Genomic DNA, 14,009 nt, shown 5'->3' on the forward strand with positions numbered 1-14,009 from the left:
TTACAAGACTTTCTTTGGTGGCTTTTGGTGTTGAGTCCTAATTTTATTCCTTTGTGGTCAGAGAGAACGCAAGGTATAATTTAAATGTTTCTGAATTTGAACAAGTTTGCTTTGTGACCTAAAATGTGGTCTATTTAAGAAAATGTTCCATGTGCTGCTGAGAAAACCGTGTATTCTGATGCTGCTGGGTGAATTATTCGGTAGATGTCTGTTAAATCTAGTTGATCTATGCAGCTGTTTAGATCTGCGGTTTCTCTGTTGAGTTTTTGCCGATTTGTTCTATCTAGTGGGGAGAGTGGTGTGTTAAAATCCCCAAGAATTAATGTCTTTGGATATATGTTGGATTTGAGGGAAAGTAGTGTTTCTTGTATAAATTTGGGTGCTCCATTGTTTGGTGAATAGATATTTTGAATTGTAATATCCTCCTGAAGGAGAGATCCCTTAATTAGTATGTAGTTACCTACTTTATCTCTTCTTATGAATTTTAATTTGAAGTCTATTTTATCTGATATTAGGATTGCAACTCCCGCCTGTTTATTGGGGCTGTTTGCTTGGTAGATTTTGCTCCAGCCTTTAATATTTAAAATGTGTTTGTTTTTACGCGCAAGATGTGACTCCTGAAGGCAGCAGATAGAAGGATCTTGATTTTTAATCCAACTAGACAGTCTTTGTCGATTAATTGGAGAGTTAAGTCCGTTAATGTTAACAGATAGGACTGAGAGGTATTTGGGAGTTCCTGCCTTGTTATCCACCTTCTTGGGCGCTGCGAAAACTGGGTTCTTCCTATGGTTCTTGGATTCTCAGTTTGGGTGCAGTTTTTTGGCCTTTATTGTGGTCTTGTTGGTTTTCTATGTGTAGGAAATCTTTAAAAATATTTTGTAGGGCTGGTTAGGTGGAGATGTATTGTTTCAATTTTTCTTTGCTATGGAATTTTTTTATTTGGCCTTCAGTTATGAAGGAGAATTTGGCTGGATACAGTATACTTGGTTGATAGTTGTTTGTTTTTAGGGCATGGCATACATCATTCCAGGCTCTTCTTGCTTTGATTGTCTCTGCTGAGAAATCTGAGGTGATTTTAATTGGCTTCCCTTTATAGGTGATTAATCTTTTCTCCTTGACAGCTTTAAGGATCTTTTCCTTGGTCTGAGTTGATCCTGTGTGGATTATAATGTGACATTGGGATGTCCTATTCGTGTCTGGTCTATTTGGAGTTCTAGAAGCTTCTTGTATCTGAATAGGCCTATCTTTTTGCGTGTTTGGGAAGTTTTCTGCTAGGATCCTGTTAAACACATTTCCTAGAACATTAACTTCTGTTTCTAGGTGCTCCTTTACACCCATTATCCTCAGATTAGGCCTTCTGATGGTGTCTTCCAAGTGTGGATAGATCTGTCACATTTCTTAGACTTGTCTTGGATGTTTGTATGTTCTTTCTCTATAATATCTAGGCTGTCTTCAATCCCCGAGATTCAATCTTCTGCATGGTCTAATCTGCTGTCACGGCTTTCTACTTTGTTTTTTATTTCTTTTTCTTCTAATTGGTCAGCTTTGATGGCTTCAAATTATTTGTTGAAGCTTTGTTTTAGGTCTTGTATGAACTTCTTTACTTCCTTAATTTGGTGTTAGTGTTTATTCTCAAATCACTTAGTTGATTGGTTATGGTTTGCTTGGACTCTCATTCCTTCTGTTGGGTTCCATTCAGCATTCCCTTTGTGGTCTCACTGACTTCCTTCAGCTGTTTCTTAATGAATCCCATGAATGCCTTTAGTGATCTTTGTGTATTCTCATCCTGCTGTCTCAATTCCTGTATTACTCTTTGCTTAGCTTCTTCCCGTTCATGACATTCCTGTAGCTCTCTTTGAGTGTTCTCAGCCTGTTCACGCCATTCCTGCCTTTCTCTTTAAGTATTCTCAAGCTGCTCATGCAAATCCTGTATCAGTTTTTGAGTAGCTTCCTCACGCTCATGATATTCCTGTATAAACCTTTGGATTGCCTCCTCTCTCTCCCTCTCACGCTCAAACAGAGTCCTTTGTAGGTTTTCAATCTTTTCCTGCATTGACCTATTGTTTGCCTCCTCTCTCTCCCTATCTCGCCCATACAGAGTCTTTTGTAGGTTTTCAATCTTTTCCTGCATTGACCTTTTGTTTGCCTCCTCTCTCTCCCTATCATGCTCATTACAGAGTTCTTTGTAGTTTTTCAATCTTTTCATTTATCATGTTTTCCAGCAGTGTTTAAAGAGGTATTTGGGAACTCTCCTATGGTTTATTCATTATCTGCTCTGTCCCCTGATTAACATAAGTGGAAGTGGAGATACCCGCACTTGCCATTTTTCTTGTGGTTTTCCAGCTTCCTCTGCCCATTTGGGATGAAAATAACAAGTTATGTGGTAGAACACTGACTTAAGGCAAGCATCAACCAAAGTCTGAATTAGCACAGTATAGTCTGCAGATACAATCTAGTTCAACAGATACCTCTATTCACCATCAAACAACTATATATTAATGGGCTTCAAACCGCAAAGAAGAATTTGGTAAACCAGAAACTTTTAGGATTAGGGAGAGATGTGGGTAAAAAATAGGAATGCAATGATGTGGGAAGGTACAGGGAGAGTTAACTTAACTATGTCCTAGTCTCAAAGCAGGAAATAGGTTGGATAGGATGAAAGTAGAGAGAGAAAAAACAAGAATAAAGAAAAAGGAAAAAAAAGAGACCAGAAAAAATAGAAAAATAAAAATTAATAATATGCACAATCGAGAACAAACTATTCAAAGAACGTGAATATAATGAGAGAAGGGGTGGGATATAAAGAGATGTGAAAAACTTAAAAATAAAAATACTTAAAAAATTATATAGGTGTAAAGAGGTAGTACTGGTATTAAGGAATTTAAATCTCAGAGGTTTTGAATTGAGTAATGAATTTGTGGATTAAATGTGTACACAATGGTTGATAGGTTCTAATATTCAACTATGGGTTTATCTGAGGATGTGCAGAGCAACAATTAACTCCCATAAAGAAGCACAAAAGAGAGAAAAAGGTGAGAAGGATAAGGAAGAAAGAAAAAAATGATCAGAAGTTCAGTTGAGCTAAGCAAAAAACAAAAACTTTTTTTAAAACAAAAGAAAAAGAAAAAGAAAGAAAAACGCACACACGGATGTATCCCTAAAATAAAGATTATAAGGGGGAAAAAAGTTACTAGAAAACAATTTTTTTCAAAAAATGTAAAAATTGAAAAAAAAAAAGTTTTAGAAAAGAAAAAAAAAATTGTAAAAGGTATAAAAAAAAGAAGAGGAAAAAAAAAGTTCTTTGATTTTTTTGGGGGGAGTGTTGGGAAAAATCCTGTATCTTCCTTGTGTCTGTAATCAGCCTCTGGTTGGAGTCTCTGTTCTGCTTGTGGTCCTGTGGCTTGGTTGGTTTCTTAAGTCAGTTTTTTTGGACAGGGAGAAAAATGCTCTGCTTTACACAGGATTTTGCGATCCTCTTCCCAAGTTAGTTCAATGGGAGGCTTCATCTGCTTTGAGTATCACAAAAGAGGGAGATGGCTTTTTCCTCAAGTTTGGAGATGCTGTGATGAGGCTAGGTTCTGGGTAGAGTTGAGGCCTTTCAGCAAACAGTAGCTTTTCCCGGGGGCTAGTTTGTGAGAAACTCACAGAGCCCAGCCTGGAGCCATTCCCAGGGTTTCTGTTTACTGATGTCGAGGCTGCTAAAGGGAGGGGCAGCCTCTGGCTCTGATTACCCAGTGAAGAAAGCCACTCTTAGGGCTGGCACCCGAACTGGGTGACTTTTCCCTTGGTGGAGCTGAGTCTGGCAGGTCACGCGGTTAAGTTCTTGTGACCTGCTAAATGACTCCTTTTATTCCATGGCCTGAGTTGGAGCTAGCAGCTCTGCCGAGCTTTGTCGGTATCCAAGATGGAGATCTCCGGTACTGGGGGGAGGGGTGGCCTTCCCTCCTCTGCTCCCTGAGAAGGAGTGAGGACATCAGGCTTCTACTCATGCTGAGTCTTGGTTCCTGGGTCGTCTCTGGTCTGTGAACTGCAGGATAAAGAACCTTGTCGGTTCTTGTTGGTGTTCAGTAGAATCTGCTTGCCTGCTGTGTCTGGCTCTTTCGTCCCAGACTCTCTCTGTTTCAGGTATGGCCTTATGGCTGCCACCGCTGCCCCCACCGTTGCCGCTGCAGCCGCAGCTGCTGGCAAGAGCTCAGATCTGTCTCCTTGCCTGGATTTTCCCTCTCTGGACTAACTCTCTGTTCTGTGATGGCACACTTTTTGTGATTCTCTGGCTTAGGACTGTTCACTGGAACTCTATAACTGCTTTCTATGCCAGAGCTTGTTTAGCCTCCCGCTTCTCCTCCACCATCTTCTTCCTTTCCCAGTACTGTGATTTTTTAATCAGGTCTGTTTACTTGGTTGGCAAGTACTGTACCACTTGATCCACACTATCTCATTTTAAGTCAATTTCTGAACATGAGAGATCGGAATCTAGTTTTACTCATCTTCATGAGAGTACTTGGTGTTTGCAGTATCACATGTCAAAGAGAATGTCCTTATTCCTAGTTCCTTAAAGGTATATATCATGAATGGATGTCAAATTTTATCAGAAGATTTTAATGTGTTCATTGACATGATCTTGTGACATTATCTATAATTTCCATAATTATCTATAATTTATTTATGGTATTCCATTTGCTTATTTTTATATCTCTTATCACATTTATGTCATAGAAGTAAGTAGATTGTTCTTGGTATCTCATTTTGTAATATTTTATTTAATTCAGTTTGCAGGTGTTCTGTTGGAAATTTTGTTCATCAAGGAAAGTGGTATACCATTTTTCTTTCCTTCTATGTTTCTTTTTCTTCTCTTTCACCTTTGTCCAGCGTTTATTCATTTTAAATTCAGGTAAACTCATTACCTTGCTCATGTAACTATAACCCCTCTGTACAGTATTTTCACTACAAAAAAGTTATTTAAAAAAAAAAGAACAAAAATTCAGGGAAAATCTGAATTTGTTTTGTTCCTATTATTTCTATTTTGTAGAAAAATTTTGTTTTTAAATATTTTGAAAAAATTCACAGTGTGCCTGCATGTTCCTGGGATTTTCTTTGTTGGGAGAGACTTGTCTATTGTTAATTGTAAATATGCAGTTTTTCTCTGTCATCTTCGTTTAACTTATTCCCCTTAGGTTTTCAGTATATATTTTCAAAATATCCCATAATGAGCCTCTACAATTCAGTGGTATCAGCTGCAATATCTTATTTTTTATGTTACTTTAGTTACTTTATAATGACTTATCTTTTCAACCTTGTTTATTTTTCCAAAAATCAACTGTTTCAGCAATCCTTTGCACTATTCCTTAGGTTTCTGATCTGTATTTTTCCCCTTTGAGTGATTAAGTATTTGGCTTGTCTATTTTCTAATATTTTAATGTGCATTATGAGTTTATTAATTTGTGGACTCTTTTTTTTTATTGTGAAAATACCATACAGAGGGGTTACACTTACATGGGCAAGATAGTGAGTACATTTCTTTTTTTCTTTTTTCTTTTTTTTGGGGGGGTCCGGTCATGGGGCCTGAACTCGGCCTGGGCGCTATCCCTCAGCCCTTCAGCTCAAGGCTAGCGCTCTACCACTTGAGCCACAGCACCACTTCTGGCTTTTTTCTTTTTGCTTATGTGGTGCTGAAGAATCAAACCCAGGGCCTCAGGCATGCAAGGCAAGCGCTCTACCACTGAGCCACCTTCCCAGCCCTGTGAGTACATTTCTTATCAAGCATTTTACCCCCTCCTTTGTTTCCTCATACCATCCCTTCCCCTATCCAGCGCCCACTCCCTCACCCCCCTACCATCACCACCCCACCCGCACCCCCCACCCCGCAAAGTTTTAAAGTTCATTTTTCGGCATAACACATTGTAAATCTCATTGTTGTAATGGGTCCACCTGTAACCCTATTTAAACAGTTTGTTTTTTTTCCTTTCCCCTCCACAAATTATATCAACATCAAATACAGTGAAAGCAGGACTTATATCCTGGAGGAGGTACATACAGAGCAACAAAGAAATCATCTTATAAATATATTGGAACCAATCAGAAGAAAGAAAAACAAAACATTTTAATGCTTATCTTGAGGTTCATTTTGCCTAACATTAACTTATCTGACCGTTTCTGTTTGTTTCAGACATATACTAGTTATTCCAAATAAGGAAAACCATGGTACCTATATTTCTTTGGGTCTGGATTACTTCACTTAATGGAATTCTATATCTCCATCAGAATTTTGTGGACTGTTGTTTTTAATGAAGGCACAGTTTTAAGCTTTGCTTTATCACTGCCTTTGATGTATTGTATAGAATGTGGTTGGTAGTGTTTTCATTTTCATTTGTTTATAGGACTTTTTACGTTATGCTCCTATCTTTTTTCTTTTTTCTTTTGTCAGTCGTGGGGCTTGAACTCTGGGCTTGGGAGCTATCCCTGCACTCTTCAGCTCAAGGCAAACACTCTATACTTGAGCTACAACACCACTTCCGGTTTTCTAGTGGTTTATTAGAGATAAGAGTCTCACAGACTTTACTGCCCTGGCTGGCTTTGAACTGTAATCCTTAGATCTCAGCCTCCTGAGTAGCTAGGATTACAGGCATGAGCCACCAGTGCCCTGCTATGCTCCTATCACTCATTGTTTAAAAGTGTGTTATTATGTCTGTGTTTTAAATAATTTTTATTGTTCCTAATTATGCTGATTTCTAGTTTTAGTCCATCATGGTGTGAGAAGGCTCAGAAATTATTCTCTTTCTACATTTTGAAACTTGTTTAGTGGCCTAAAATGTGATTATCTTTGGAGAAATTTCCATGATATACTGTACCTATTAAAAGACATATTCTGTAGGTATACAAGTCAATTGAGCCTATCATATGGTATCATTATGAAGATTCTTTGTTTCTGGATGGTCTAACTGTTTGTGTAAATGGAGTGATAAAATTAACAACTATTATTGTGTTGACCAATATATGCTTTTTTCTCCAGTAGTTTAAGAATTTTCATCACCATTCATTACATACATCTACACAATTGTTGTATCTTCTTGATGGAATGATTCCTTTGTTAGTACTTAGTGAAAGAAATTTATAAAGGTGTTTATTCTTCTAAGTGTAGTTACAAGTCTACTTTGTCATATATAGATATTACTAGTGCTTATTTTCAGGATCTTTTCATTTTTTAATGCAATCAGCCAGTCTGTATCTTTTAGAGAGTTAAAACCATTTATATTGAGGAATATCAAAAATACCTAGGTTCTGATCTCTGTACTTAGGTTTTTAATATAATTTATTTATTTATTTATTTTTTGGTTTTTGTCAGTCGTGGGGCTTTAAATCTAGGCTTGGGCACTGTATCTGTGTTCTTCAGCTCAAAGTGAGCACTCTACCTCTTGAGCCACAGCACCACTTCCAGTTTTCTAGTGGTTTTTATTGGAAATCAGAGTTTCATGGACTTTTCTGCTCAGGCTGGCTTTGAGGATTACAGGCATGAGCCACCAGCGCCGGGCTATAATTTAATTTTTGTGAGTAGTGATGGTGACTTTCTATTGCTAAGCAGGAACACTGTCATTTGATCTATCACTTCAACCCAATTTTGACTTAGTTATTTTTCAGGTAGAATCTCTTATGTTTTATTTATTTTTTTGCCAAGCCTCATACCATCATACTTCTACTTCTCCTCTCCCATAATGAGAATAATACTCACAAAACCCCATTTCTATCTTATTTGTTGAGATAGATTCTCACAAGAATTTTATGCTCGAATTTGCCTCAGGTCATAATTATCTTGATCTCAACCTCCCAAATAGTTAAGGCTATAAGTATGAGCTACTTCACCTATATATATTCATATTGTTTAGTTTGAATGCTATTTTGTCCAATCTCTTTGGCAAAACAGGTCTTAAAACACTCACTAAAAAGCAAAATATAAAAGCTAACATAAGACTTTGGCTTAAAGCTCACTTCACTCAGAGCACAGTAGGAACTGTATGTCTGGTAAACATGCCAAAGAACACAAATAGATATTCTAGATCAGACTTGGAATTAGAGGAGAGGCCTGTGCATTAACAAGAGAAAAAACTTGAACTTTAATTTCCATCATTTCCACCATTAGGATTAGCTAGGGAAATGTCCACCCTGTCTCATATTGTTCCCTGACCCTATCAAGTCACCTCAGGTGCAACTCAGATTAGTCTTAGTGAACATAGGAATGTCTCTCTACCTCATACTACAGTCACAGATAGCAAATTTATAGCCCAACCATTTCTCACAGAAAGGACTCAAGATCTGTGCATGCTCCAGGAAGTGAAATCACCTAGAGGGATAGATATGACTTTCACTCTACATCATTGACAAATGTGATATGGGCGGCCTTGTTTATGTCTGTGACTGTGGAGGTACATGCATCTGTACATGCATCTGTACATGCATCTGTAGCATCAGCTACATTATCCAACAATTCACTTCACAAGCTCTCCCCCAGTATTAAATAATATAATGTTATTAAAATCATATCACTAGGGATAGGACAGGATAGCAATCATGAAACTTTCCCTACAATTTAGTATTGCACTTGAAAAATCCAATACTGAGTAGATTTTTTCAACTCACAGACTGTTTTGCTTGGTTGGAAAGTCCCTGGAACCTTTCAGTGTCATTGGAAAACTCACAACATCATGAATTAGTTTCTCTCCTATATGACATTACCTAAGATTGTTTGATTCAGTCTTGGACCATAAGAATACCTTAGAAATAAGCAGCCACTAGCAATGTGGGCTAAGTACTAAGCAATTTTTTCTCCTCTTGGTAGACTATAGACAAAAGGAATAACACGGCTTGTCATTACCGTCGGCACGACATAGCATCAGAGGCTGCTCTATCTATGGTGACCTTCCCCAAAGCTATTCAGAATACAATAATGTCATCGCCCAGGTAAGCAAATGTGAACAATCTTCCAGCACCAATCTTATTTTAAGGACAAGGTTGAAGGAATATTTTCCCTGGGTATTCTCACGTTCATTTTGAAAAACACAAACATAGTGTACTTTGGACAAACCTGGTCTTGGATTGCTTCATTGAACTGACACATGGACAACACACCAATAGTGATCTCTTAGAAAACATAAACCTGGTTCCTAACACAGTGGAAGTGACTTTAGGTTCAGAAAATAGCAGCCTGATAATTTCTACAAGACATGCACAAAGTCAGATTAAAAAGTAAAACAACAGAGCCGGGTGCCAGTGTCTTACGCCTGTAATACTAGCTACTGAGGAGGCTGAGATCTGAGGATAATGGTTCAAAACCAGCCCTGGCAGAAAAGTCCGTGAGACTCTTATCTCCAATAAACCACTAGAAAACCGGAAGTGGTGCTTTGGATCAAGTGGTAGAGTGCTTGCCTTGAGCTGAAGAGTGCAGGGATAGCACCCAAGCCCAGAGTTCAAACCCCACAACGACCAAAAAAAAAAAAAAAAAACACAAAAAGCAAAACAACAGAAACATTCAATACCTAGGTAATATCACCCATCGAGCAATATTAGGAGCTTTCAGGAGACTGCAAATGTGATGTTGCAAATAAAAGGTGAGCAAGACTGAGCAGATAATAATCAGTGTAGGAGAATTCTCACATAGAAAATTGAAAATATTAGTCTTAAGGAAATTTAATGGAATTGAATACATTGAACAATTACCTAGCCCTCCACAAATGTGTGTTTTAATGTTTTATTAATCAGTTAATATACATTTTAAAATATAAATATGCATCATCTCACATGATAGCATTAATGAAACCATAAATGCCCCAAAATATTTTATAAAATCAATTTCATGTTTAGGTGTAGGTACCATCACCATAATATCTGATTAAAATGTTAAAATCTATTTTAAAATCTATATAAGGTGAGTTCCACTTACATACACGTGTTTATTCTGTTGAATTGCACACATCATAGGTTCAACAGTAACATTTACAAAATCCGATTTGCTGTCTTTTGGACAAAATTTCGATGACAGCCTCGTATAATTTTACTGGCATTTTTATAGGCTTCAGCAGAACTACTTTATTTAGTTTGTCATTCATCATGGCTATATCTGAGTAGTCCTTGTATAGAGACTTAACATTTTTCATTTTTGTACAGAATATTGTAGTTACTCTATAAATTACTTTATGACTTGGTACAATTTTTCTCCTCTAGATTTGATGAGTTAATTTTAATTTTGATATTATTATGGGTTACTTATAATAGATACTGTTCTTAAATATACAAACAAGAAAAAAGTAATCAGTAATAGCCTTTACTGACACCTAAAACACTCTGCTATAGCCTGAAAAAGACAACTTTTCCCTTGTACTATGACTTTTAACATCAGTAAATTTCAGTTTTCCTTTTCTATTTCATGCAACACAGATTTCCCATATGCTTTACTCTTATTAAAACACCTGCCTTTCCCTCTGAATCACATTCAAGGTAATGATTTTGACATTAGGTTGTATTGTCTCTGTGTGTCTTAATTGCTCTAGCTTTCATTCTTTGTTATAAAGTGTCTTAAATCCAGTTCACAAGGAAAAAGACTGAAATAGAAAGATTTATGTTAGGGACATTTGAGGAAAGGAAGATACCATTGAAAATACCTCTTGTGAGAGAACAAGGGAAGTTAAATTATTCAGAGTTTGTGTCTGAATGTAAAGCAATTATATGACTACATATTTTTAAGGGAACACTAACACAGTGACAACTCTTTAAAGGTGTCCAAAAATAAGGAAATTATATACCATTTTCTTTGTTTTGATAGACTAGCAATTGGATGTGTGTTTGTTCTGGCAAGAGGAAGTTTTCATGAATGATAAACTGACAATAATACTTGATTTTTTGGACAATAAATATCTCAAATTTTAGGTTAGTCCTGGAGGTTGAACTCAGGGTCTTAATATTGTTCCTGAGCCTTTTATCTATAGGCTACACTCTATTATTTGGACCACACCTCTACTTCTGGCTTTTTTGGTGGTTCATTGGAGATAAGAGTCTCAAGGACTATCAGACTATCATACCTGGGTTAGCTTCAACTCCTCAGAACTCAGCTTCCTGGGTAGTTAGAATTACAGGCAAAAGCCACTACTGAATGTCTAAATTTTATTAGCATATTTGGTAACATGTGTAGCCTTCACTCTAGAACAATGTCTTGGGTTTTATTGTCTCTTTCCAATTATTTTTGGAATTTCCTTTACACTTCTTTAGTATCAGCTGTCATAGAAACCAAAATAAAGCAAAAATGTTTTATTAGTTCATTTTCTTTAGTATATATTTATTATATTTATACTATATATTTATTTTATAGATGATATATACAGTGTGTATAAATTTGGATGAGTTAGTAATATTAAATTTTTAAGAAACTATGACACAATAACAAAGGCTAAATTATGTGGATTAGTCAATAACATAATTGTACTGTCTGAGGAAATGAATCAATAAAATATATTTGTTATTACTCCTCACTATGAGAGGATAGAATCAACTGTTGCAAGTGAAAATACAAATGATTAGTCAGTGTATATACTATGCATATACTGTGTGACTTATACACTGTTTTTAAATTATATAATCAAAAATCTCTATACTGTAGTACACCATGAGTAACTTGCTGAAAGAACATGTACACCAAAGCAGCATAAAATGTGAAATTTCAAAGTTATTGACATGTTTTGAAAAATTATATGACAAGCAGGGCGGGAAGTTGGCTCAGTGGTAGAGTGCTTGCCTCGCATGCATAAGGCCCTGGGTTCAATTCCTCAGCACCACATAAGCAGAAAAAGCTCGAAGTGGTGCTGTGGCTCAAGTGGTAGGGTGCTAGCCTTGAGCTGAAGAGCTTTGAGACAGCACCCAGGCCCAGAGTTCAAGCCTCACAACAACAACAACAACAATTATATGACAATCACTAGCCTCTACATGTCCTTAACCTCTAATTATTGAAACACAGTTTAGTTTCACTCAGGTAAATACTACAAAAATTTTATTCTTTTTTTGTTATACTTAGTTAAATGTTAGTATTACTAAGAGGTATATTAATCAAAATATCCAATAAAAGTTTAATAACTAATTTAGTGAGAAGTGCTTTAATTTTATTCTAATTTTGAGGGATGGCAGAGGTATGTAACTTCATTGAGATAAGTAATTTTTATCAAAAAAAGAGAATGATAAACTCCTAAATTCACCAAAGTCCCTTTCATTACATTAGGCATTTACACAAATAACTCACATTCACAGTCATGCAAAAAATTGCTCCTTATCAATCATATGAAACTCTTAATGATGTTGCCTTTTGTGTTTATTAAAGGAATAGTGTCATTTATTTGTAAATGATTACATTCACCCATTACCTTGTTGGAAGTTTTATAACTTCCAACAACTATTGAACGTTTGGAATTTTATTTTCCTTTTAAGGCTTTTGGTTCCAACTTTTTTTTTTTTTTTTTTTTTGGTCCAGTCATGGGGCCTGAACTCTGGGTCTGGGCGCTGTCCTTCAGCTTTTCAGCTCAAAGCTAGTGCTCTACTACTTGAGCCACAGTGCCACTTCCGGCTGTTTTCTTCTTGCTTATGTGGTGCTGAGGAATCGAACCCAGGGCCTAATGCATGCAAAGCAAGCGCTCTACCACTGAGCCACCTTCCCAGACCCTAGTTCCAACTTTTTAAGTAATCATAATTTCCACTTTAGGGCAAAATTGGTAACTGGTTTTATTAGCTGATTATTGCATAGAAAAACATAAATGTTTTAATTATAGTTTGATCTTTGAAAAATGAGAATTTCATAAAATGTAAGATCAATTTTTAACATTATGATGTTCACATTTTACAGAAGTGATGGTAAGGGGAAACAAAGGAGGAGGCAACAATGATTGATAAGAAATGTGCTCATTCCCTTGCCCATGTGATTTTAACCCGTCTGTACAGTATTTTCACTATACATACATATATACATATATATATGTGCATATATATATATATATATATAACATTGAAAGATTTTTTGTCTATTCATTGATTTGCTGGAAATAATCATGTTTTGTATGTTAAAAAACACAAATGTTACATGTCATTAAATTTGTGGAGCAAATGTCAAAATTAAATTTAAACTAATAAATTCAATATTTCCACACACAAAAAAATTTACAATTTCAGTATGATATCTGAAATAATTAAATGATTGCATTTCATTTCAGATTAGCCATTGAAAAAATAGATACAAACCATTTATTTTATATCTTTCCCAAGTGAGTAATCAAGTGACGAAATTCTAACTGAAATTAAAGTCTATTTACTGAATATAGATGTAAAACTGTATTACTGCAATTTTATTTTATTGACCAACTTTGCGGTTTTCTATGTCTAAAACTCTGATGTAAGAATAAATAAAAACGTACACATTCGTGATATCTGCATTTTCAATCCTTTTTTGGTTGTTATTTTTGGAGATTGGTGCTCATGGACTTCTCTACCTAGGCTAACTTTGACATGAGATTATCTGGATGTGAGCAATCTGAGTAGCTAGAGTTACAGGTGTAAATTAATTAAAAGTGAGAATAAAATAAAATATTTTAAAAACAATATTGATTTTATTAATAGAACCTTCTGTGGAATATACTTCTATTTTCACATGAGCTTTGAAGTATGTTACGTACATTAGAATCCAATTATTATCACACATATAAAGTTCTCTAATTCATTCATATAACTGGAATTACTTTATCAATATGTCTACAATATGTTTAAGACATAACCAATACATTCACAGCATCAAAATAATATGAGACCCACAAAAATTTTATCATATGATGAAATTTTGAAGTAAAAATAGTTTTAAATTTTATCTACTAAAATCTGAGAAGATGAAAATGCAAAGGTTGTTATATTTATGGTTGTCTAAGCTTATTTTTTCCAAAAATGTGTGCTAATAGGTGACACATACATTTCCTTGATTTTTGTCATATTAAACA

The sequence above is a fragment of the Dipodomys merriami genome, unplaced genomic scaffold (genome assembly GCF_024711535.1).
Source record: "Dipodomys merriami isolate MVZ:Mamm:240054 unplaced genomic scaffold, mDipMer1.0.p SCAF_3, whole genome shotgun sequence".
Lineage (NCBI taxonomy): Eukaryota > Metazoa > Chordata > Mammalia > Rodentia > Heteromyidae > Dipodomys > Dipodomys merriami.